General features: G+C 43.8%; 2 long non-coding RNA genes and 1 other non-coding gene across 4 annotated transcripts; all 3 read right to left on the bottom strand.

Annotated features, from left to right (window-relative positions):
• Nucleotides 1–27,221, bottom strand: LOC147657180 (uncharacterized). Of its 2 annotated transcripts, none has more exons than XR_015293030.1 (5): nucleotides 26,612–27,221; nucleotides 25,251–25,425; nucleotides 13,490–13,786; nucleotides 375–1,172; nucleotides 1–170 (listed from the first exon to the last, which is right to left on the bottom strand). It is a non-coding gene; the product is annotated as an uncharacterized LOC147657180 (long non-coding RNA). The 2 variants fall into 2 exon arrangements; XR_015293031.1 differs by having other exon boundaries at nucleotides 13,490–13,789.
• TRNAA-GGC (transfer RNA alanine (anticodon GGC)) lies at nucleotides 5,010–5,082 on the bottom strand. Its single transcript has one exon. It is a non-coding gene; the product is annotated as a tRNA-Ala (tRNA).
• Nucleotides 6,308–8,015, bottom strand: LOC147657181 (uncharacterized). The gene is made up of 2 exons (XR_015293038.1): nucleotides 6,990–8,015; nucleotides 6,308–6,898 (listed from the first exon to the last, which is right to left on the bottom strand). It is a non-coding gene; the product is annotated as an uncharacterized LOC147657181 (long non-coding RNA).
• Nucleotides 27,222–27,348: the final 127 nt, after the last annotated feature.

Genomic DNA, 27,348 nt, shown 5'->3' on the forward strand with positions numbered 1-27,348 from the left:
TGAAACTTGTATCAGTTTATTGTAATTGAGAATCCATTTGACAATTTCTAAATTATTGTATGTATAGAAAAAAGCATGCTCCACAAGTTTAAATGTCGATGAATTAGATTGGACGATCCTTTTCGAACAAGCCACCTTGACTTGCTTTTCTTGAAACTTTTTATCAGTTACTGTGAATCAAAAAAAAGTTTGAAATGCAAGGACAGGACAGGTCGCAATCATCTTTATCAAGGTAATCCTTTATAATTCTTTTATTTATAATTTATAAATCGATATTTACTTATCTAATCGAAAAGTTAAAATAAAGTTTATCAACTTTCCTCCCAATTGAATTTAATTATATATTCGTTTATAAATTTTACATAGGATCTTACCCATAATTAAATTTTAGAATTTAAGTTCAATAATGCGACCACCTCTGTGACCTCCGCATCATCACGCCGAGTCGAGTTTCCAAGCCTTCCTCGCATCTTCATCTACCTAGAAATCGTTCCCAAGAAAGAAACTTTTACACGAGCAAAAATATTTCATCGGCAGGAATTCGACGCGTTCCACCGATTCCAATATTCCAAAAACATTAAACCGAGCGAATGTTTATTCCTCCGATTTATAATCCGATTCAAGTATAACGATCCACGATTCCCACGATCCTTCCCAATTTATATGCGATGGTTGCGTAGCCAGTTCAACCGCTATCTTCGAAAGATGGAAAAAGTAAAATCGGATCGGACAATCGTTCGATTTCCGTTAAGCTCTTAAGGTCGATTAAGTTCTTGCATCGGCGGCGCTAGTATCCCAGCCAGCGTCTTTTGCGTGAATTTACGCGCGTCGGGGTTAATTGAGTCGCCATAATTTCATGAGTCAGGACGTGGGTATGCGAGTTTATTTCCCCCTCGGAATCCGGAGTAAATTTGAATGAACGGCCTCTATAATACCTGCGATAATGAGAAAAAAAAAAAAAACATGGACGGATCCCGTTATCCAGCGTTATCTAGGATCGCCATTTTTTTTCTCTCCCTCCCTCGATCAGAGACGAGAGCGGCCACGCACTTAACGCGGATAATATTTTTCCTCTCCTCTCCTCGAGCAACAGGTATTTATTATCTTTTAATAATAACTGCACTCCTGCCATTTTCTCTTCCATTTATATTCCTGACTCGTTTCCTTTTTTTCTGAAAAAAAAAAAAAAATTAAATATTTAATATTCAAACGTAACAGAAGTCTAGAAATCTATTAGAAATTGAAAAAGAAAATAAAGCGAAGCAGCTATTTGATCTTCAGCTCCAAATCCAAAACCTCGAACGTGGATGGATGATGATCGATCGTGCAGAAAGTAAGTAAAATGGCGAATTTCGATTGTTGGAAACTGCGTACTCTCGAGGACGTAACGGATAATTCGAGGTTGGCGCGAGTAACGACTTCCGAGGATCGGCCATAAAACAGGGTCCGTTTTAGCGAAAGCCACGAACAGGCGGCGGCGTGGCAATATAAATTTGTCGGGGAGGGCACGGGTTGGCCGATATCGGCGTGTACACCGCCAGCTCGCTCTCTTTGGTCATTATCCTTTTATTACCGGCGCGTTATTTAGAGAGGGCCCGATCCTTGGCAGCGTTTCATACTCGCGGCCGATCGCTCGACTGGAAAACGACCCACACGCCGCTGCATCATCGGCCCGTGCATCTCGTAAATAAAACACCGTTCCTTCGATCGTGAGCCCCTATCCGACGGTGCTGCCGCTATTTACGATTCACGCCGCCACGAACTTCGCCCCAACGACACACGTAAGTGCTGCTCCCTCGCTTTTCCCACTGCCCTCTGTCGGCCCGCCTAACCTAGCGTTTCTTCTTTCCATCGAGACGCGCAGCTTCCAATTGCGATTTATATATTCGTCCAGATATCGATACATACGTAGTTCGTCGAGTTTAACTTTGCATTCTTTAATTCTGACGATAGATAGAAAAGGTGTGAAACAGGTTATTAACAAATATTATATCGTCGATCATCAAACTGGGATAAATACTAGATTGTTCCCGAGCCGTGATTGAGAAAGCGTGATTCGTTCGATATATTTGCATCTCGTCCAATCATCGCCCCGTAATTTATACGAGATTGTTCACGCTCCGCTTCCTGGATAGCAGAGGATAGCATTAAGGACGAGACTCGTCCACGAGGCTTGTTGAGAAGAATTAGTGACACTACTTCTTTGGGAAGCAAGGTTATTTATAAGGACACGGTCGTGCATGTTTTATAACTGGGATGCGCCGCTGGAGAGCATTTATTAGCAGGAAATAGATTGACGCCCGGCTTCCCTTCGGCGTCATTCAGGTTTGATTCAGGCAGGAAGTCATTACACGTGCGTTAATGCACTCCTCCTATCTGCATACGCGTATTATCCTGCCTCTTCTCTCCTTGCCGCGACTTGCCTCGTTTGGAACAGAGGATCAAATTTCTTTTCCTCCTTCTGTTATTACTGTTTTTTTTTCAGATCGTTGCAATCTTAAATTAACTCGCCATGTTTATCTTTAGCCGCGATTAAAAATCGATCGTCCGCGAGTGAATAGGCACACGCTCTCTTTAATTCCTTAATTCAAAGAGTATGCATTCGAACAACCCCCGAGATATAATTTCGTTCACGATATTGCTAGAGAAATCGATACGCCGCAAGATTTTCCAAAGAGAGAGAGAGGGAGAGAGAGATTAACGAGAAGATAATTTTTGAAATCGGAACTTTTTTGAAATCTAATTTTAATTCTAATTTTTTTTATCTCATCGGTGAAAAAAAAAAGAAATTAAAATCTCGAAAGGGATCGAGATCCTGCTTTCTCCCGAGAACGGTAATTAAAAAAAAAGGCAAGAGAACAATGTTGAGGAACGCATCCTGCCCAGTGCCACAATAATATAAAATCCGTTCACGGTGGTGATTCCCGTTCAAATTATTCCGTTTCGTCCGACGACGTCGTTAAATAATGCATATAACACAACCACGGCTGTATAATAATATCTGAATAATTGCCTTTTCAAAAAGCAGATTAACTGCTCCTCTCTTACTGTAAATCGTTCAGATCTGTTGACTTTACAAAATTCCCGTCTGGCTCTGAATCACTGGTCTGGTTGCCAACTGCCTTCTTCCCAAGAGAAAGAATTGTTTGAAAATTGTTGATCTCGCATCGAGACTCGACAACGTCCACAATTTTTTCGAAATTTCTCTCCCTTTCTTGATTTAACCTCGTCCAGAATTCTGTCTATCGATTTCGAATGGAATGCTTTGAACAATTCGGTAGAGTCGAGCAGAGAATACAGACTCTATCCTTCTTTTTTATTTCAATATCTTCTTCTCGAAGAGGAACGGATTTGAGAAAAATTGAGATTTGACGAAATTTGTATTTGAGAAATCTGTTTCCAGAAAGCGAGAATTTTAACAATAAAGATTTTCCATCCCACTTTAAAATGATTCAACAAGTTATAACAACGCGTTCGAATTTGTCTTTCTTTTTTTTTTTTTTTTCCATCACTATTTCATCCTACGAAAGCCTAATTAGCCTTAATCCCATACCACTCTTCCTTAAATTACTAATCGAATAATTACTTTCGATACGAAAGTTATCCTGTCTTTTTTTTTCCCATCAATTCCAACTCAAACATTTGTCAAAGAAACGTTCCACAAGCTTCATGAAAAAAAAAAAAAAAAAAAAAAATGGTTCCTTGATCCGATCCCGATAGAAATCGAGCGTGCCGCCACCTAGCAGCCGCAGCCTGGCTATTCGGCTAATCGCGCAGACCCCCCGAGTTTCCGCGCGGATGTTTTATAAAACGATACATTGTCGAGGGAGGCGGAGGAGTGGGGAGGGGAGGTTTGGAGCGCGGCGCGCGAGTGTTCACACGAGCGTGGCAAAGTTGGCGCGAGGCAATTAAAAAATTAGCCACGCTCGGGAACGAATAGGAAGAGCGGTTGTTGCCGCGATTTGTCGGGTTGCGCGTGCGCGGTGCAACCCGCTCGTCGCTCGGCCCGAGTGCCGAGTAATTATTTCGACGGAATCGGGTCTGACGGGCTTAATGGCAGCCAGTCGGTCTCAGAGCACCGGCAATTAATCACTATTCATTAAGAGGCCGAGCCGGAAGCCCCGAGACGAGGAAAACGAAATTACAAAGCGGTCGCCCTCCTCCCTCCCCCACCTCGTCTTCCTTTCCGTTTCCATCCGTGAACGAGCTTCGTTCCACGCGATTATTCCGCGTGGATTTTTCCCTTTTGGGAAAATTCTTGACGATAATAATAATAGTAATGTCACGGATATGCGTTTGGAAGGGTGTTCGTTTTGATTAATGATATTTTCATAATAAAATTTCGTTGAAGAGAATTTTATTGAATGAAAGTAGAAATTATCGGCTAAAAAACGATTTCGTGAGCGTGTAGTACCAATAATACCGCCAATATTGCAAATATTCCAATATATCCTTTTTTTTTTTTTTTTTTTGATGGAGCGCGCTGACAATCCGATCAATCGAAGCCTCCGTGTCCTCGATAAATACGAAACGTCGATAACCAATTTGTAAAAAACGCTCGAATCGAGGAGCCAATTTTTCTCTCTCTGTATAATCTCCATATATATATATTTTTAGCCATGGATGAAAAAAAGAAATTCGTGACAAAATTTCCATTTATTCGTACAACGTGAAAATGATTTTAAAATACATCGTAAAAAATTGTATTTAGAGTGTAATATTTTTATGAAATTTAAGAAAAAAAATTTGTCAAAGTAATAATGAAAAAAAAAAAAAAATATCATGCGTGAACGCGTATAAAACGTGATTCTTCGCGCGAAGATCGAAAAATTCACAATTGATAATAAAAAATATTTTAAGTTATCATCAATATATCCTATGAAAATCGTACCGAAACAACCGAGTAAAAACGGTTGTATAATAGAGGAAAGCTGAAGCGAATTTTCATCACATATAAAAGTTGTCGGCTATAAATTTTCGTAGTACTACAACATTTTGTTTTGTTGTTGTGCCTGGACCGGGAATCGAACCCGGATCTTTCGCTTGCCAGGCGACTGCTTTGACCATTAAGCTATCCAGGGCCGACCGACAATTCTTCTTCACTTTGTCTATATAACAATCGTAAACGTAAACGTAAACAGAACGTCGGTGCCTACATAAGAAATTGCCTCTGCAACCTTCGCTTCGAAACTAAACACGAACTCTAACATTAAATCCGACAAATCCAATTAACTATATAGACGTTTGTTTTTACAAGAATGACCCGAAAAAAAAAAAAAGAAAATTACAAAAACTTTAAGAAATGTTAAAAAAAAAAAAAAAAAAAACACCAGAGGATATAATCCACAATGGATATATCGAGCGATTCAACAACGTTCACACGTCAAAATTAAATACGAAATATCTAACGTATTTGTTCTAAAAAGTTAATCAAAAAAATACAAAAAAAAAAAAAAAAAAACATCAAAGATATCACAACGAATATATCGAATATATGTTACTTCAACGCAAAAATTGAATACGACACGTAACAAAGAAAATTACAGAAACTTGAAAATAAACGGAACATGGTGGACAACCCCAGAAACCGAAGAAACCGAGATCGAAAATTGATGGAAGAGAGCCTATCGTCGGACGCGATCGTGCAAGATCGTGTTCGAATCAGAAAGACTCGGGTGGCGGCAAGTGTCGAGGTTTCCCCAAGGCTTTGGTCTACACACCGCCAAGGGGATCTCCGGGACCCTTCTTCCGACCGCTTTAAACAATTTTAAGGCTCATTTCCCCCCCTTAAAGCGAATATCCTGCGCGAGGAGGAGACAAGGAACAGCCCGGGGCAGAAAGGAGAGGAGAGGCCGTGAGGCATCTTACTCGGGGCTCCACATCCAACCCCTTGGTGAAAACTGGAAGGTAACCCTCGTATTTACCAATTACCTAAGTAATCTGCGGCGGCCTGGCCTCCGTCTCTGTCCTCACGGCTTGCCGCGGCTCTTCTTCTGCGGTGTACGCCACCACTCGGCTAGCCCAGGGCAACCGTATTTCGACCTCTGACAAACGCGAGACATTATACGTTGCCGACGCTTCAAACGATGGACGACCGTCTTCTTGCGCTCTCCTCCTCCTCCTCCTCCCCACAGTAGGAGTAGTCTCTGTTCCTGACCTTGATGGGATGGCATCGATGAAAAAAACGACATGGAGAATCGGATAGCGATTGAAAAAAGTGAATGTGTAAGTTTGTTTACACTTGCACAACCATCTAAAAGAAATGGAATTTGTTATATCAATCAAATGTTAATTACTTTGCAAGAATTTATTTTAATAAACACGTCGGAAAAGAGAACGCGCACAGAAGCCAAACAATTCCCTCTCGATTTAACTCGAAACGTATCTCACCTTCGGCCAAAGATAATCAACGATTATTCCGTAATCAAGGCTAATTATCGCGGGATCGTAACGCGCTTTCCTCGCGCGTCACGTACGAACCGTAGGCGAAGGAAACCACGTGAGCGCAACGGGAAGGAGCGGAAAAGGCGGAAGAGCGACGGCAAGCGAAGAAAAGGATCGAGCGACGGAGTCTCGGGGTGCACGCGCGCGAAAGAGACACGTAATAGCACCGGTGCAATCTGCATACATTAGAGGAGCGTACGTGGAACGCGTCCTCGCCGGTTCGAGCGATTCGGCCCTCTCTCTCTGTTGATCAAGCGGAGGCGCACTGTCCTCGCCGTTTCTCACGGAAGCTGGCTCGAGACGCATGACGGTCCCAAGGTCTCGTTGAATAAGCCCGGCTGGAAGGAATCGGCTCTCCTCGACCTATCGCGTATATATCGCGCTCGCGAGCACCCCAGCAATTGCAGCGGAGCCATCCGGTTTCCGGTGCCGTTTACCCTCGCACCGCCGACAGCTAATGGCGGAAGAATTTCTGATTAGATGCGATCTGAGCCGAGTACGCGACTCGAAAGCGTAATTGAAATCGCGAGCCGTGTTTTCTTTACCTTTCTTTCGATCTTTCGAGGATGTGGACGAGCTTCTGGTGATCGATCCCTTCCTTTTTCCTTCCGAGTTTGATAGTTGTCGTAACCGCGTTCGGGAGAATCAACAACACGAATCATAAATATAAAGAATCTGTCTAGAAAGAAACTTTTTATCGATACGAATAGAAACAATCTAATATAATAAGCGGAATCGTGCGCGAAACACGTGATAAATGTAGTTAATTCGGAAAATAATTCCAATTCGAACACCACCGTACAAATTTCTCTTAATATCTCTCGGGCAACAATTTTATCCCACGATGCTCGCGCACGAATTACACACGCGAATTACACACGAAAGAGCCTACCGGTTCGACAAACAAGCTAACCTAACCTCAACTCGGCTCAACTCAAAGACAACCGCGAATCGTCAAAATTTCTCTTAATACTTCTCGAGTATAACGATTTTATCCCACGGTGCTCGGCTCGCGCACGAATTGCACACGTGAATTACGCCGAGTAACGAATCCTTCCTCGACGAATCGAGTCGGTAATTGAAATCCCGAGATGATTTTCCGCAGGGTTCGGTTCCCAGGTCCGAAGGGTAATTCTTGCGTAATTAGCGACCGATGGCACCGGTACGGTAGCAAGCACGTCTTCGAGGAAACGGTCGGGTCAGATGTTTGCTATCCGGGAACAATGGCGGACGGGTTCATTAATTAATAGGGTGGCAGACCCATGAAAGTCTCTTGTCTGACATTTCGAGTGACAAGCCGGTGTTCCTTGCTAGCGTGACCGTCCCGCGAATTTATTATTCACAGCTCCGATAGGTTAGCCTGTCATGGCGGTTGGTACTTATTCACTTGATACTTGCCCCCCCCCCCTCTCTCTCTCGTTCTGGACGATCGTCACGCGCTCTGTCAAACGTCTAGGGAAATTGACATGCCGGAATAAGCGAGAAAAAGCGGTATTTTAACGGCGTGAGAATTGCAATTACACGCGAAGGGAATTAAAAGGAAAGAAGGGCGAGTTGGGTTAGGCGATGTGAACGCGATTAGTACGTGAGACGCGATCGACATCTGGTTCGATAAGTTTTCTTGATAACTGTGCGAATTCCACGAATGTGGTTAACTTTGTAATCGTCTTTAAAACGATGCGAGAAATTGGTGGAAAAATATGGAAAATGATAATTGTAATCCCGTAGATTCGTTTGTACTCTGTCTTTAATAAAGAGAGAAGCAACGGAAAATAAGAATAATATTAATCCAACGAATTGAACGAATGTTTGGAACGTTTCAAAAACGATTCTGCAATTCTTGCGATTTCATCCGAAAAAAGAAAAAAAAAAAGAAAAAAGAAAAACATAATATCAAAATGTACTTTCCCATTTCGGAAACGCGATGCAAAATACACGGGGTAGGGTCAATTATAACCAAAAACCATTACGCGCTCCGTGGAAACGCGTTCTACCGCCACTCCAGCATCCTAATAAAAATACATAACCTTTCTCTCGAAAAAATAAAAACTGCCTAGCACGCACGTACGCACACGTACGACCATACAGCCACACAACTTTTCCCCAGATATTCCCCAAACGGCCGATCAAACGAGCGAAGCGCCACTTGACAAACCGCGTCCCATAAGCGCTCGTCGTTCTTGCCCGTGAACGTAATCGTAGATTCGAAACCGCGTTGCATATTTGATGCCGTGTGGTCGAGCGGCCGAATTTTGGTGGCGCTGGCGGCGTCGTAAGAGGGCATCCGTGATTGAAGGTTGAGGCGGGACCGATACCCGACCAGCGCCGTCGTCCATTAACTTTTCATCTTTATATAATTCCACGCTCGGCACCGTGGTCGGGGCTCGTGCTTCTCCTTGCCTCTGCTTTTTCCGGGCCGCGCGCGCCCGGAACCGGGCGTAATTGCCGGCTATAAAGATCCGGCCGAGATACGGCCTCTCGTTACGAGATTTGCCACCGGTGGGACCGTTCCGCCGCCCGTGCCGGCGTCTCCTCCTCGTCCCCCTCCTCTTCCAGTGTGTACGCGAGGCCGTGTATTTGCCTACCGCGATCGAGGCGACTTTTACGAGCGACAACGTTCGCGGTTAAATCACTCCGCGAGGATCGTGGATCGAAGGATGGCCACCGCGTTGGACTGTCGTCGCGCGTGAGGAGAATGTAAAAGATGGCGAGGTTAGGTAGGGCTGTGAATCGTGAGTTTAAATATTTGATTCGGATTAAAAGCGATGAATTCAATAAGTTCGAAGAGTTGTGTCGTAGCTGTTCACTTTTCGTTCGTGAAATTTTTAAATTCTAGAAAGGTTTATAAGTTGAAAAATTTAGAAGATAATCAAGGAAATATGATTTTAAAGCCGAAACTTTCAGAGTGTTTCTCTTTTTATTATGCACAAGGGTATCTTTAACCGAGGCCCAGCCAATTTTTTTTTTTTCCTCTCTCTCTGCAGAAGGGTGGAAAAGCCACGTTTAACGTGTAACGTTACAACTCCTCTTGATAATATTACACATTAAAGAAGCTGGCAATTTAAGTACATATAATAATAAGAAAAGGATAGTCAAGAGCAATAAACGAATCCAAAACGATAAACATCGAAACAAACGATACTTGCTCCCTGTAATATCTAATATTTGCCAAGAAATGGTAAGACGTTACTTTTCATTGCACAATAATTATTATTAACGGAAGCACATTCCTCTTAACAATAGAATTTTCCTTTCCACCACGGGGAAATAAACTTTTAAGAAGTGGCTTTCCGTAACGATCCACACCCGCCACAAATAAATTTACTTCTCACAGGATCCTCTTCTTTCCACAATATCCGTAATCACGCCACAAAATTACAATTCTTCCGATTCGAACGAAAATTGCAACGCCCTTCTCCTCACCACTCCTTCGGAACGTCCACGAAAATCACCATCTAAACAAACTCGACGCGTGCTCGACGAGGACCTCTGCCCCTCTTAACACAACCCTCACAATCGCAAAACCAGCGTCGGGATCGCGAAACAGTGGGCATTGTATCGTGGAATAATCGGCTGGATAGGGAAGGAAAGGGAGCAGACATTTCTTATCCCGGATATCGATTGCTCGCTTCCCACCGGCAACCCTCGAGCTTCCAAAGGGCGGATGGGGAGCGAGGGCGGTGTGTATCGCGGGGCATTACTTTTATTCCGTGTCATTTGAGCCCACACTCGCCCCTCGCGGGTTCAACACGGATGCAATAGATTTCTTTCCAAGTGGTTCCCTACCCTCCCGAACCCGAACTTCTCCTTTCACCCCACTTGTCCTCTCACGCCAAAGACACCCTTCTTCTCCTCGATTTCCTCCTCTGTCGTTCCACCAAGTCTTCTCTCGTCTTATTTATAATTAAACGTGATCGTATCGTAACGATTGCAATACCAATTCCAAATTTTCTCGAATCACTATTTCATCATTTCTAATTATCAATTATTTATTGTCCGTTAAAGAATCGTTGGAGAAGATTGGATAATTACTTATTCTTGTTACAACGACGTTATAATAAACTTTCACCTCGCGATAAACAGCTCGCGATATGTAAATGCGGCGAAAATTACATATCTTCGAAATGACGTCCACAAATGAAGTAATTTTAACAACCACCTTCACCACCATCTTCCTTCGACAAATTTCTTATTTTCTTGTGTATATGGATATATATTTTTTTCGAAAAAGATCTCGTTCGATCCACCACGTGTATACGTTGGAACCGGTTATCGTGCGCGTTTCTACCGTCTTACGCGAACCCGTCGAAATAACCGAAACGAGCATTCGATTCAACCACTCCCCTCCTCTTCGATACTTTGTTCTCGCTGTACTATAAAAGGCTCGGCCGATAATTCTGCCTCGGGATTAAGTGAAAAAGAAAGAGAAGAAAAAAAAAATTGGCCGATCGATTCGTGCGATGAGGATCGATCGATCGATCGATCGATCTCCAGTGTCGTGAAACGTTCACCGAGAAGAGGCGATTCCTCGAAATCGACGTTCATCAACGATCATCAAAGATGGCGTTTGTTCGATCGATAAGGAAGGGAGGCTGTTTGCTTCAAGCTGCTGCAACGACTGCGTGGAAGATACTTTTACCTTTGCATCGAGATGAGGGATAGAGAAATTCAAATTCCGCGAGACAGTTTAAACAGTTTGGGGGGAATTAATGGGATAACGAAAATCGGCATACTGACCTAGAAAAGGGATATGTGGCGTGACGTCATGCTGCTTTCCTACGTAGGGGGTAATTCAGAACTGTGGGGTATGCTCGGCCTGTGGGATCGATATTTCGGTCCATGGGGTTCGCCGGCATTAAAGAGGAGAAGACGTCTATCAACCGAAACGTTTTCTCCAACGTTTTAACGGAGATATATATCGTTTCGCGAAATTTTATACGTTAAAATGAACCTCGAGAGTTCTCGAAACCGATGTGCAACACGAATGCAAAGTTCGAAGAAAAGACCAAAGTTCGTATTCGAGTTTCGCTTTATGATAATACAAAGTATCGCCTCCCCTTTCCTTTAAAGTTAAAACGTTTAACTCGGCCAACCGCTTTTACTTACAAGTGAAAAGAAACCAATCCATGGAAAATTATCGAAACGAGTTAACACTAGATATAATAACAATAAATTGTTACAATAATAAGAATTTTGTAAAATCTTTTTTTTACATCGACCTCCTCTCGGACAAACCGCCGGATATCGAGAGCCATACACGAGGGAGGGAGTGAAAAAGGTCTGTCTGGCCGATTTCAATTTCGCGAAAGGACGCGGCGTTTTTGCGAAATTAGCCCTCTTTCGAAGGGGGGGGGGGAGATGAAAGTCGGGGATCAGTTCGTCATCCAGAGACGCCGAGACGGCCGGAGCCGTCGATTAAAAGTTTCGACGGTTGTGTACGGGTGATTGGCTGGCTGGGCTGGTGGCGGACAACAGTGACAGAGTTCCGTCCGCTCGCGGCTTTTTGCCTTCCTGCTTTTTCCCGCGGCTAAGCCGATGGAGCGGAATTGCCTGGATAGTTCGTTTCCTCCGCTTTTACTTTTCTTCCTTTCCTTCCTTCGCTCTTTCTTTTTCTTTTTTTTTTCCAATCCCGAAGAGAAGATATCTCGACCACCCACTTTCCTCGATTGAATCGAAGCGATATGATATACCGTGGAAGGACAACATATTTTTTTTTTAATAATCCTCGCGAGACGAAACGAGACCGAGGCTATACATAGCTCGATCTTGGATGAGATAAATTTCTTCTCGAACTAAAAATGCCTGTTGTCTATTATAAATTTGATCATTACTCATTCGTGATCCTGGAAATCTCAATTCTATACGAATAATAAATCTTATTGATTCTTCTAATATTCCCGATTGGTTGACATTAATCGTATCGCTTCCAAAAATGATACTCCATCCTCAGAAATAATAAAACTTTCAAAATATCCCGTCTGCGTCAAAAAAAAAAAAAAAATCGGATCGATCGATTTTCACGACGAAATTCGTAGCCCTTCCTCCCTTTCCTCTGCACGCGACAAAAGGGGGGGCGTGATGGAACGATCAAAAATCATTAGAGCCTGCTGTCCGCGAACGAAGGGGGAAATTAGCGGCGTGGCTCGAAAACGGGCCATAAAAAACCCGGGGTGGGGGGAGGTCGCGTAACGCGGGGGTAATTTAAGACGCCGCGTATATCGCATTGTAATTAGCATCAATATTGGCGGATGGATCGCGCGGTAGGATGCAATTACTTGCCACTTTCTTGGATCCATGAATTATTCGTGGAGCTCGTTAGCGAGACGGAAGGAACGGGGAAGGGCGGGCATACGCGGAAAAATGGGGAAATTTTTTAAAAAGCAAGCGTTGTCGCGATATTTGCAAGTAGAAGAAACAACGATTTGACTAAGAAGACGTTTGTTAAAGGAGAAACGTGGCGAAGAATGTTTATCGAAGTGGAGCAACGATCACCTCACCTTCAATATAATTCAAGAATAACGTATCCCTATTTAAGCTCCGTTTCTCAAGAATTTTATTTTTCATCCGCGGCGGGTAGAAGGCGGAACAAGTTATAGAATATTTATACTATATTGGAAAGGACGAGCAAGCGCTAGGCGATAAATAAATTAATTTGTAATATTTTATATGTACAACGATTTTCCAAACAATTCCACGTCTACGCGAACGTGTCTACTAAAAACCGATTCCTTCTCGATCGAGGCGCCAACCGAACCAATCAATTCCTCTTCGTCGAGGAATACAACAACAACAACAACAACAACAATAATAATAATCGATGAGAGAAACTTTGCCGGACGGTTCGCGAGTATCAGACCGTTCAGTTTACGACGCAGATGCGAGGGGTGGGGGCCGGAACGAAGCGAACGAAGTCGAGGAGGCGACGAGCAGCAACCGCGTCCGGTGTGTAATCTGCCTAACGATCTCTCGCCGGGATTAATAATCACGGTCGTTCCAAGTCCTACGAAACAGTCCGGCGGAATCTTATTTAAAAATAATTGCGTACCCAGTTGCGATGGTTTCCTGTGCTTGATTACGGCTAATTGTTCGGAATTTACAAGTATAATGGCGCGTTTAACGCGTCGACTATGTAACACCGGCGGAGAAGAGGAAAATGGAGAGAGAGGGATGTCGTCGTCCCGCAGGCAACTGCAATTCCTGTGCGCGCTCGCCGAGCGAAAAATCCGCGACTCGTGACGCGAATCGACCTCCTTCCGTGTTTCCTCAACGAGGACTTTGCTTTTCGTCCATCTCTCTTCTTCTTCTTCTTCTTCTCTCCTCGTCCATATATGGGTGGCGCTTTCTTCTTCAACAAAAAAAAATAAGATTTTAACCATCTGTATTTGTATTTATATTTAAGAAAGTTCAATCGATCAACGGAATAGTTACATTATACGTATATTTATTAATGTAAATATATATGTATGGGATAACGATCGTACGGAATTTTAAAAGGAATTTAATAAGGAATAAGCACTGAGATATATAAATAAAATATAATTTGGACAAACACAGAATTCAAGATTTAAAATTAATAGAAATGAGGGACGAGTATGATTCGTTACGAGAATTCATCATTCTACATTTTTATATACAATTTCAAATCTAAAATTGTATATATGGTGATACAGGAGGCTGTTATCACCATCGATAATACGGAACTGAGTTTAAGTTGCCAATTAGAGGCTTGCATTAAAGTCGAAATACTTAAAATTGACTTTGGAAACGAACGAAACAGGGAGCGAAGAAGTAGAGGCACTGAAAACAAATTTTAATTCATCAAATTTTATGTTAAAATATATAAAATAGAAACATTAAAACTATTTACGTTCCTACTATGTTCCGGCTTATCCAATTCATTCATTGTTTGATCCATCTTTCGATCGGAATTTTATCGATGGAAATACAAGCGGAAGATTCAAGTGACATTCAAGGAGTTCTTAAAATTGATGAACCGGTAGAATTTTCCCCCATGATGGGAAAGATTCCGATTCGACGAATGATTGAAAGGAAACGTTGAGAAGTATATGTACATCTTTTTAACGCGTCTACACCCGCCGCATAATCGACCTGCAATTTTCCAATCTTCTCGAAAAACCTAGCCCAACCTCCCGACTCCCATCCCATCATCCCCCTCCTCCTCCCCCCGTCGCATCGAATAATCGAAGAGGGGGAGGGTTCCATTAATTAAGGAATAAAGTCCTCCTCACTGGAGGAGGCATTGAGGCACGCACGTTTCGACGTTCGAAATGTGCGGGGTGTGTGTACAACCATCCCCCGGGAGACCCATCCACGGGCGGGTGGTGGATCGTCTACGCGCGGAGAAAACGTCTTTATGCGGGGGCCGCGTTTGGACACATTTTCGCTATCGGTTCCCCGGCTATCAGCGAAATGACCATTCCGCCCGCCCCGCCCAGCCAAGCGCGCACACGCGGGGGGAATACCGCCAATCTGTCGCTGGCTGCATTAGCCCGGCGAGGCGAGGGGAGGGGCAGAAGGGGGAGAGGGGGAGTCCGTCCTTTTGAAAAGGCGCCCCGTTTGATGGGGCGCGCGCGCCTCCCTCCCACCCAGGATCGCGAGCGCGGATACTTTTAAAGTAAATTAGCTTTTTAGTTTTCCGCGCCTAAAACCCGGGATAGCGAATATAAACATGTATAAAAGGAAGGGATAGAGAGCGAGAGGTCGGCGGTGGCCGAGGGGTTCGACCGCCCGCCTCAATGGTTTCAATGGTTTCGAACGAACCCCTCCTCCCGCTCTTGGACCCGTCCTCGCGATATCCCCGTTCATCCGTGTGTGAGCGCTCGCCTCGCCTCGCCACGGCTAAGTCGGCCGCCGCGGTCTACTACCCGTCTGAATGCTTGAAAACAAAATGCGCGCTGCATCTCCGGCCCTCCCTTTCTCGGAAAGAGATCCGTCTGAAAGGGAGGCAACCCCCTTGGATGGACGGGGAAAGATCGAAGCGGCCTTTTTCCCTCCAACCGCCTCCTCTGTTGTTGACTCTGTGAAGTCGCAAAAAAGTCAGGCCTTCTTCCGATACGCGCGCACGTGTTCAGGATAGAGATGTGTGTATATGTGTATGCAAGGGATGATGGCAAAGGTTGCCAGACCGCCGACGAAAAAAGGCTGCAAGAAAAACTCGCGGCCTTCCGTTTCTTTCTCCCGAAGGGGGAGAGGGGGAGGGCTAACCTGGAAGGAAGTGGAACGAGCCGGCTTTTCGTGCGAGCACAGGCCGTCTGCTGCGAATCTCTGTAACGTGGTGGTTGACCTTTTTCGAGAGATTAGAAGAACCAGGTTCTTGCGGAATTTGTTTGGCGTTATTCGAGTATGAAACGAGTCGTTCAAGCCGCTTCTTATTCCTTCCCTTTCGAAAAGGAGCGGCGTCTCCGTTCGAGGTGAATATCGGGGCAGCAATTGGTCGTCGAGCAATAATGGTGGATTGTAACGAGCGTGTCCAACAATATATATATATATATATATATATATATATATATATATATATATATATATATTGTGATGGTTGTATAGGCGAATTAACCCTTTCGCTACGGGGCAAAAATGTGGGCACGGTGCTCGAAAAAGATGGTCGGTGGTCGCGTTTAACCCTCACGATTCGAGTTGCTTCGACGGGAAAACGAAATATCGCTGCTGCGTTTTCAGAGAAAGATAACTCGATGAGCGATAACTGCAATACGTCATATCGTACGTAGGTGGCATCTTATGCAGACCGACTATAGCAGAGCAACTAATGTCGCTCGTAACACTTTAATGACATGTATTATGTAGAGCGACTGTAATAGCTTGTAATATCTTATGCAGAACGACTAGTCTTAATAACGTCTTATGAGCGATTATAATCGCCTAATATCTCAGTGACATTTTATGCAGAGCGACTATACTCGTCCATGGTATCTCAATAGCATCTTAGAGGGACTATAATCGTCTATATATAATATTTCAGTGGCATCTTATTCAGAGTATAGTCACCCATAATATCTCACTGGCATTTTATGCAGAGTATAATCGCCCTAGTATCTCAATGACATCTTATGCAGAGTATAGTCACCCATAGCATCTCACTAACATTTTATGCAGAATATAGTCACCCATAGTATCTCATTGGCTTCATATACAGGCAACTATAGTCATCCGTAATATCTTAATGGTATCTTATGCAGAGGGACTATAATCGCCTATAATATTTCAGTAACATCTTATGCAGACTATAGTCACCCATAGTATCTCACTGACATTTTATGCAGAATATAGTTACCCATAGTATCTCACTGGCATTTTATACAGAGTATAGTCACCCATAGTATCTCACTGGTACCTTATGCAGAGTATAGTCACCCATAGTATCTCACTGGCATCTTATGCAGAGTATAGTCGCCCATAGTATCTAACTGGTATCTTATGCAGAATATAGTCGTCCTAGTATTTCAATGGCATCTTATACAGAATGTAGTCATAATATCTTTCTGGTACCTTATGCAGAATATAGTCGCTCGTAGTATCTCAATAACATCTTATGCAGAGCGATTGTAGTCGCCTATAATATCTCAGTGACATCTTATGCAGCGCGACTATAGTCGCGTGTAGTATCTCTCAATAGCATCTTATGCAGAACGACTATAATCATCCATAGTAGCTCAATGACATCTTATACAGAGTATAGTCGCCCATAATATTTCAATAGCATCTTAGCAGAGGGACTATATAATTGCTCGTAATATTTCAGTGGCATCTTATGCAGAGTATAGTCATCCATAGTATCTCAATGGCATCTTATGCAGAGTATAGTCGCCCATAGTATCTCACTGGTACCTTATGCAGAATATAGTCGCTCTAGTATTTCAATGACATCTATGCAGACCGACTATAATCACTCATAGTACCTCAATGATATCATATATACAGAATATAGTCACCCATAATATCTTACTGGTACCTTATGCAGAGTATAGTCGCTCGTAGTATCTCAATAGCATCTATGCAGAGTCGGCTGCACAGAATAATTGCGCATCGATATTTTTCAACTACGTTCCGTTTTTCAACTACGTCCAGACGCTCGATGAACTCGTGTACGGATATATACGTTCGGGAGGCAATATGTTGCGTGGATCTCGTTATGTTCTCGGAACGAGAGTGGCACGGTTTCGATTAATTTCGCGGATGGAAGGAAGCTGTTCAGCGCGTCGTCCACGCGTGTATCGACGCGCATGTGGAGCAACCTGGCCCGGGCGATCGCCTGCCTCGCGATGCGGACCGTCTAATAAAAATGTTAATTGCACGGCTCGTTAGAAGACCCCCCGCGACGACTGCCTAGAAGTTCAAGCCGGGGTCGCCACGCGGGGAGTCCGCGCGGTATTTGCCTTTAACCGATCTCTCTCCCTCTCTCATCGAGTTTTTCACCGTGTCTTTTCGTTTTTCTCTCTTCGTTTTTCCCACGAATCCCTCCCGGATTATTCGTTATTAATCCGGGAATCTGGACTACGACTTCCTTCTCGATCGATTCTTATCTTTCAATCTTTTCGTCCTTATTTTCCTTGCAGACTTGATGAAACTTCAAAGAACAAGTTGCAAATTATTCGTTCCTATCCGTTGAAACATTCTTCGATGATAGCGAAAAAGAAAGCTGAACACAATGTTTCCAAATAATAATCTTAAACTTGAGGTTAAATTACAAATTGCGTTACGAATATTACGAGCCATGTTATATCGTTTCCACGACGAGGAACGAGAGAACGTACGAGAAATTGTATACGGCGGCGATCCTCTCCTAGGAACGATGCGTTCCTCGAGGGGGGGAAGGAGGGTCAAACGGAATCCTCCCCCCCTCCATCTTTCGGACTATCGACGCGGGATCCCATAAAGCGGTTAACGAAACAAACAAAAGGAAGATTATCGTGGCTCGCGCCTAGTCGAAGCCGGTGCCTCTCGCACGAGTTACGGTCTCCGGAAGAGAGTCACGGTTCACCGCCGCCGCCACCACGGAACGAATCCCTTCTACACGATCTCCCCTCCCCCCTCCCCTCCCCCTTCTCACGAAGAAGAAGAAGAAGAAGAAGAAGAAGAAAAAAACTCTCTCTCTTTCCTCTTCGCGCCTCACCACTTCGAGATTATGATTATATCCCGGGTAGGACGGCGGTGACTCGGTCGGTCAGGTGGAGAGCAAACAAGGGGTTATCGACGGGGGTTTCGGCGTTACGAGAAAAACGTACCGTGTATCGCCTTCCAATAATGGAACTGCGACGAGGAGGGGAACACGAGACGAGATACGCGAGGAGAGAGAGAGAGAGAGATAGAGAAGGAGGGACGGTGTTGCGGATCGTGCATTGTTCGGCATTCGATGCGCATCGGTGTGCTACGTGCCGTACGGTGATTTGGCTAACCACACGTTGTTGAGCCATCGGCGGCATCCACAGCATTGTTTGCTCGCTTTGATGAGGCCAATTCGCGTTTCGCTTTTGCGTTTCGCGTACGGGATGCGCGCATGATTCTGCAGCCACGTCTATATATATCTCTCTCTCTCTCTCGCTCGCTCGCTTCGCTCGTTTCCTCTTTCTCTTTGCGCGTTGGCATTTATCCGCGCGCGGCCTCTGTGAACAAGGAGGGGGGGGGGGCGGGGGAAGGGGGTGTGGACGACGATTCGAGCTGTACACACAGAAGCGCGCGTATACGCGCACGCACACAGCCGCCGTTGTTTCGGAAATTTGGGAACGCGGTTGCAGAGACGCCGCGGCATCGTGTAACGCGGTTTCCATTTGAAGCTTCGAACTAAATGACCTGGAAAAAAAAAGGGTCGGGGAGGGGGGGGGAGGGGAGTAACTCGTCGTTTAACTGCACTTCGATTTTTTCTCTCTCTCTCTCTCTCTCTTGAACCAAAACCAAAACGAGAGAGAGAGAGAGAGAAATCGTCGGTGGAGATTGGCCGAAATGGTGAAATTAAGCATTCAGTACTATTTGTATTTGTGTGAGTACCGTGTGAAGGTAAGTTGATGGAAAGAAGCGGTTTCTAGTAGCCGATTCCAAGATTTGGAATATAAGTTGGAAATAATTCCATCGATCGAGTTTCCCGAATTTTGATCGAGGGAACGAGCCTCGATACGGACGCATCACAGATAAAACGCCTCTTAAAAACTCCATTGCGCGCAAAAATCCACGAACGAACGCTGTTCGACGTTGAAAGAGAGAAAAAAAAAAAGAAGAAAAATTCGATCCTACGTAGTTTCGTGTTATCGAATCATATACGCGTTGGAACAAACAAAAATCCTTGCTGAAAACAATTAAAACTAAATCTACAATCTATATTCAACTAGCTTCTACACACACACACACACACACGATATATATATACGTCGAAACATCGAATGTGAAACGGAAAAAAAAAAAAAAAAAACGAGAGAGATAAAAACCAAAAAAAAAAAAAAGGAAAAGAGAACGCGAGAAAAATGAGAAGCGAATCCGGCACGATATTCGATCGCAATCTATAACAGAGTCGCAGGGGTGGAGGGGGAGGCAGGACTGGTTTGCGAGCCGACTTCGGTTCGTTGGTGCGCGCGTGAAGAAGGAGCGTTCGAGCGTGTGTTTGCGCCGTGCGTGTGCCCGGCTGCGTATGTCATTAGTGACCCCTCCGGGTGACCCCGGGATTCGCTCTCACCATACCGGGCTATCAACACCGACCACCGTGCGCACAGGGCTCCATTACGCCTTTTCTAACGATCCCGGCTGCACGACACTGTCGCAGATTATAGTCGCCACGGACGCTCGGATAGTACTAGAGGCTTCCCTTACGTTTTATCACGTGTTGCCGAGGTAATGGCAGGATATGTTGCGGCGGAATTGTTTCTTGCACTCCCCAGCCAGGGAGGGAGGAGGAGGGGAGGAGGCTTGAATAAGCTACCAGTTTCGCCGGCTTCGTTCCAAGATATCGAAGAGAGTTTAAGGGAAGGATTCGAGCGATGTTGGTGAACATTTCTTTTTTCGAGAAAGGATATATTTTTGATTAAATTTTCTCGAATGGGATTGAGTAGGTAGAAAATTTGGAAATGTTAGTGAGGAAATGAAGCTTGAAATTTTTAAATACGCGTTCCGAGCGCATTTAAATTCGTGATACTTTTTAACGAGAATAGAATTATTATTCCAAAGATGTACAGATCGAATAAAGCGTTCTATTCGACACACGTTGGATTGCAAGCGTGACGAACGAAAAGTTTCGACTAAAGGCACGAGAGACTAAAACAAATGGTTAATAACAGAGTTTCTCCGAACTCTGACGTCTTTGCTGTCATAGACGAAGCGAAGCGAAGAAAATCGTAAAACGGAAATTTCTCGATGCGGGGGAGGGCGCGCGATTCTTTGGCAGGTGCACGAACGCGTTTCGAAAAATGGCGATGCGTTGGCCGAGGAGCACGAGGGCGCATCGATCGATCCGCGCGGGGACGGCCGTCTGGCGTGGAAGAGTGCACCTAGACGCCTCCTCCGCCGAGAGAGCTGGTGCCCCTATTAAATGCAGACACGAGCGAGCACAGGCCGGAAATTGCCTAATTTCCTGAGTGCGCACGCCGATCCGTCAACCTGACGTGACGGGGACGTGGTTGCACGAACACCCTGACTTTTAATGTCAAGCGTCAAAAGAAACGTCGACGCTATATGGACCGAGTTTCGTAAACAGGATGCCCCATGCCGGACTCGATAACGTGGAACTGTGTCACGGGATTGTGCAAGTTGGTCGCTAATTTTTTTCCACGATTGAAAAAAATCCAAGTGAGTAATAACGGTTTTTACGGGTGCAAAATGGCAACAAAAGTAACGTTGCGAATCCTTTTTTCAAACTTGCTTTCGAAAAGCAATTATTCCCGTATGCAATTTTCACTCGTATGGATCGTAAATTTTATTGTTCAACGATCAAGAAGAAAAAGCGAAGGACGAAATACTTAAAATGCCATCTTTCGATTTTTGCCAACGTAGCAATTGTTTCGCTCGTCAACGATTCTTTAATCATTATATCCGCGAAATATTTTAAAAATAATACGGGACAGAGACACGAGGCCTCTCTAAGATTTTCCGACAAATTCGTATCAAATTCTTCATTACATGCCGACTCCTCCACCGATTTTACAATTTTCCGCTTCACCGACAAATCCAAAATCTGCGATAAGTATACGATTATATACGATATCTGTACAAACACAAATTCGAATTTGACCGAGGGCGGTACGCGTTAATCCATTGATCGATAATCCGTAACAAGACCGTGATGATTAATCAGCGATCACCGAATGGTATATATTTGGTAAATCCGCGTGTACCGCGATACGGATACGACGGTGTTTGTCGAGAGAATTCCGCCGAGCGGAATGTATCGAACAGCGACCGACCCGGAATGTATCGAGCAGCGACCAAACTGATCGATACGCAATAAGCCCCGGTTGCGAGTAGCTATCGAGGGAAAGATTAGGCGTTCAACGTGGGTCACTGGTGATAGAGAGACTAATCCCATGGACTTAGCGCAGCTCGTGCGAACTACGGGATAAGGTGACAGTAGATAAGAGAAAAACCACGATTAAGAGACGTCAATCGGTCGAGAAACGTCTTAACGCGTTTCCGTCAATTCCGTTTATATTCGTCGTTGAATACTCGTTCGATATCGAATAACACATCTTCGAGTTTTCTAAAAATAGTGCAGTAAGTATTTAGTCGGTAATTAATTCACGATGTCTTTCTTGTTGCCGGAAAAAGTTCAAAACATACATGGAACGTTACACTCGATTAACGGACAATAACGAAAAGCGAATAAACGTAGAGGACTAATTTTCGTGGAAAATTACGGTACAGGAGCACGAGTCGATGAGATCGGGTACGAGGCTGCGTCGAGGTAAAAGGAAAAAAGAAACGCGGGACGTTCGATTCGCATAAAAAAAGCGTAGCTATGCATAATTTTTCCAGTCCAGGTTTTACGAGAACTCGTGCATTTTTAAAAGGCAATTTCAGCGCGCCGATTCCTCCGCCCCTCTTATTCCCTCTCACCCGCGGCGGCCTGACTTTTCTTTCAGAGAACGGTCATTTTGTTCGAGTAGACGTCGACCGTGGTCACGATCCATGACGAAGAAGCCCCGTAAGGAAATTTATGCGCATAGCCACGGAGCTGTATACTCACAGCAGCTACCGACTCGAACTCATGTCCGTGTGCCTGTGTGCGCGCGTCCGTCGACAGATATTCCGTAACACGCACGTTACAAAAGCCGACGTTTGCGACGCACGAGAGGAGATCAATGCGGATCAACCGCGGCTTCCAACAGGAAAAATCGCGTAATCGCGTAATCGAGCCGAGCGAGAATCTCTACGTTTGCATCACGAATGTCATTTTTTCCCTCTCTTCTTTCTCGCGATGCGATTATTATATCGAAAGTAGAGTTAGAAGAGAACGTACAGATAAAGAGGCGCAGAAAGTATACGCAATTACGTTCGATATTGCATCCGTTCGTTACGATTCGGTCTAACCGCTGGACGTTACGTAACCGACACACCGAGTCGATCTCTCTAAACATTGGAAACAAATCGCTGCGTATTTCAGTCGGATATCACACGAAAAGCCAACATTCCTATCGTGAAATTGAACAGAACACGAGAACGGTAACGGGCGACACGGTGAGCGGTATACGACCAGAGAACGGTGCAACCGCAACATAGTAATACTACGCAAAAGCGAGAACGTTAATCCAAGGAGGCTGGACACGATTCTCCTTTGAAGCTTGGAAAAGCAAACAAACAAAGAAATTCCTTTCTATTTGGCCCCTAATTCAGTTCCCGATTCAGCGTCGAAAATAGCTAACGGCCACAGGGAATCATTCCTATCCGGCAGTACGCTTCTGCTCCGTGTCGCTCGTGTGCCGTATAACAGCGGACGCGAGCCACATGCGCCGTGGACAACGCAGTCGGCGTTCCCCCTCCCCACCATATAGTGGGCGGAGCCACGGCTCCCCACCACGCGCTGCTTTCCCCTACGACCCCTCCGTCGCTCTCCCCACCAGGCGACCAACCGACCGTGCGACCGTGATCACCGACACAGACGCACCGGAGAAGTCGAGAGGGACGGAGGGATGGTTCGTGTCGCTCGAGAGTCCCCTTCTTTCCCGTGTCGTCCGCTTGCTGTCCTTTGGCACCGGGGATCCACGCCTTCCCACCTTCCCATTGGCTCGATCTGTCCCCGGGCAGTCTGGTGACACACGCCCATTCGCGATCGTTCTCCAGGAAACGCTGGCCAGGATCGACGCCGGCTCTTGGGGGCCTCCTCGGTGAAAATTCTTCGCGAGATTGCACGTATTTCAACGGCGTTTCGTCCGACATCCTTTGACCGCGCTGGTAATTACTGGTTTTCACGGGAGAGAACAGGAGAGTTAGAGGGAAGGATGGTGGCTAACTTATACGCTGAGAACACGGAATTTTATCGCGCAAACCGTCCTCCGGGCGGAAATTGGAAATTAGATTACTCGGGAAACAACTCGATGCTCGTACATCGAGCTCGCTACTGCTCTACAGGGTATCGTCGAGCAGATTGAGAAACGCGGACTCGAGAATAGCATTGGGTGGCTCTGCGAACTATGCTCGGATAACTCTTGACCGACGGTCTATACATAGTGTATAGTTTACTCCCTAAACGTATCGCGTAATGTCGGGCCATGAATAAAGAACGTTTGTTCTGCATTTACATATCGAAGAGATGAACGTAATCTTAGACACTCACTCTTCGTGAAACAGTGTATCATTTCAGAAGCTGATTCTATCATAGTATTGACAAATTTTCTAAATTTTTATTCTAGAAATATAATATACCTATTCATTCTCAAATAATAGATCTTTAATAATTATTGAAATTATTCAAATTTATTTTTCATCGAATTAAAAAAAAAAAAATAAATAAAAAACATTTTCATAAGATAACCGAGTAACGATGCCGTTAATATAATGTAACAAAAAAAAAAAGCAACGTCTAAATTCGCATTGGGCCCGGAAATAGGTCTAATTTTCCGAGGATCTCCGTTACAGCTGGCCGTATCACCGCCTAACCTAAACAAGCCGGTAATCGATGTACGCGTTTGACGTGGGCTTGTTTTTCTTTGCCCTACGATACCCATGTTGCCCCGTCGTTCCCCTCCCAGCCAACGATCGGACAGCTGGGAAGCGTGGCCCGGTTGCGTAACGAGGAGCCGCTCTCCCCGGCCCGTGAAATATCATCGTTTTCGCTCGACTCGTTGATTATCGCGCGGGAAACCGCGCGTTATCATCGGGCACTCGGGCAGAAACGCGGCTGAAAAATCGGCAGCTACGTTTTAAAGGTCGCGGACGATCTCATGCCGCACATTTTTCGATCCCGATATGTCACTGTCAAGTGGTATCGGCTAAGCTGACGTGTTTCAAACGTCGTGGATTTTTCCTTTTTGCGTCACTGTTTCAAAGAGATAAATCTCGTTGAGTGACTGGAATATGTTATTGCGTTAAATTATGGAAGACTCGCGTTTGTAATTTATTAAAGTGGCAAATTTTGAAATATGCGTTAGCTTGAAAAAGGGAATTGTTAATAAATTTTTTACGTTAATTCTTCTATATATATAAAACTCGAGATTGTTGAACAAGACGGTGACTCTGTTCTTTATCAAGTACACGTGGTTAAATGTTTATCAGAAAAAAAAAAATGAAACAACGTACGAACGTAGCAGAAGAAAGATGCAATTGCGATAACGACAATGGAAATTGAATTCTCTCACCAGTCATCCTGCTGTGAAGCTGCATACGCATAGGTACGTGGACTATTGTACGATCGAAAGAAGGGAGTCGAGGATCTTGTCTCCTTTGTCTCGAAACCGGGGCGCAGGTAAAGACGCATACGTTACTTGCCAATAAGGTATTTAGGTATAGTTGAGAATGCACGGAAAATCTAATCTATAGTAAAAAAAAAAAAAAAAGGAAGAAAGAAAAAACGAATTAATAATTGAACGGATTAAAAAAGATTGCACAGATTTAATTTTTAAATATCTAATATCGCAAAATTGAAAAGGACGATTGAATTTTTTCGTGCCTTCTTTGTCTAATTGTGTAACGGTCGTACGAGTCTTGACGACTACTTAACGTGGGTTAAACTCCCATCCACTATGTTGCCGAGCGATCCTCGGTGATCTAGTTAGCAAAATTGGAATTGAAAGCGTGACTGTTCGACATTACGATAATTTATCACTCAAATAAATGTTCGCTCGTGGTGTTCAGCCGTGTACAAGTATCAATTTACATGACGCAACGGATACGTAATCTGATATATCGTGTAACGGCGCGCACAGAATCGCGAATGGCGGTTCTCATCGAAATAGACGCTGAGGGTAACGTAGAATCGAAAATGATAAATTTCCATCTTTTCGTGCCACAATTGTAGGTACTTTCCTTATCGACTACTCGCGTCGAATATTCGCCGCAATGTTATTTTTAATGCGTTCGCATTCGTATGGAACGATGTATGATGACTGATTTTATTTATTCTTTGTTATTTTGTTACATGTCATAGATATTATATGCCAATAGAGCGAACAATATAACAAATAATGATAAATAAATTGCTTTAAATTAACAAATTCATTACGTATCGTACAATGGAACGAACAATAAAGCATAAAGTATTGGTAAATTGCATTAAATTAATTTAGGTATTTGATATTTATTAATACTTGTCTATCTCTCATTTATTTCGAGCAAATTGGTATTTTCTTTGTCACATATAAATGACACTTTAATGGAATAAGAGTGTTTATTAATCTTTCAAATTCAATTTTTTTTTCTTTTTTTTTGGTTATGTTAGCAACACTCAATGAATAATTATACACAGAGAAACTTGTCAAATGAAATAATATTGATTTGTTACGTACAATTTAGTATGTTTCAAATATAAAGTCTATCATTTATCAAAATTAGAATTTATTTTTTTCAAATATATATTTTTATTTAACTTTTACTTTTAAACGCTCTTAATATAATAGGTATCTACACTAAAATTGATTAATTTAAAAATAAAAGAAGTCTATAGATTAATAAAAGTCGATAAGAATCATAATACTATAAAAAAATAAAAATCATTACATACCAGATATGTAGTTTAACAAAAATGACAGCCGAATCCACTATATGCTCTGAAGTTGCGCATAATCGAACTTTTTTATCGACATAGGTCGATTAGTTAATTGTAATATTGCAACTGCAGCGCTATGCTAGTTCAAATCTCGCCCTAAGTAGCTCGAATCGTCTCGTTGCAAAAGTGTCCGCGTCTTATTTATATTCGTTATTACTTTTTTTTGTAGTGAGATTACGTATTGTTAGTGAAAACATCTCAGAAGTACGTAAAAATGCGAATAAAAAAACGAGATAAAGAAAGAGGTAAGCGAATTATCCAACTGATATTTTCAATCTACGTTCTTCGTAATAAACAGGATAATCAAAAGCATACAGAAATAGATCATAAAAACTACTCGAAAACGTTTAGATTTATATTTACTTACGTTTCAAAAGAATTAGACTAGCAGTAACGAAAAGAAACAAAAAAAGAAATCAGGTTTGGAGAGGTTAGACAGGTTCGAAGAACGTTCGTTTAAAGAGATACGGTTTGTCGAGGGACGGTAAATGGGCGAAAACGCGGCGGAGAACGCGTAGACACATCGCGAGAAGAAGTAGTAAACCGTGAATAGAAGTGCACTGGTAGATTCAACAAAAGGTGAACCCACAAAGTGGGTCTAGCTGTGTAGGTCTACGGAAGGCGGGAGGCAACCGGCCAACTCCGTAGGTAGAGGAGATATATCGGAGCTCGGGCGTATTCGGGCAGGCTCG

The sequence above is a fragment of the Apis florea genome, unplaced genomic scaffold, assembly GCF_048593485.1.
Source record: "Apis florea isolate Af1SG1 unplaced genomic scaffold, ASM4859348v1 contig_3203_pilon, whole genome shotgun sequence".
NCBI lineage: Eukaryota > Metazoa > Arthropoda > Insecta > Hymenoptera > Apidae > Apis > Apis florea.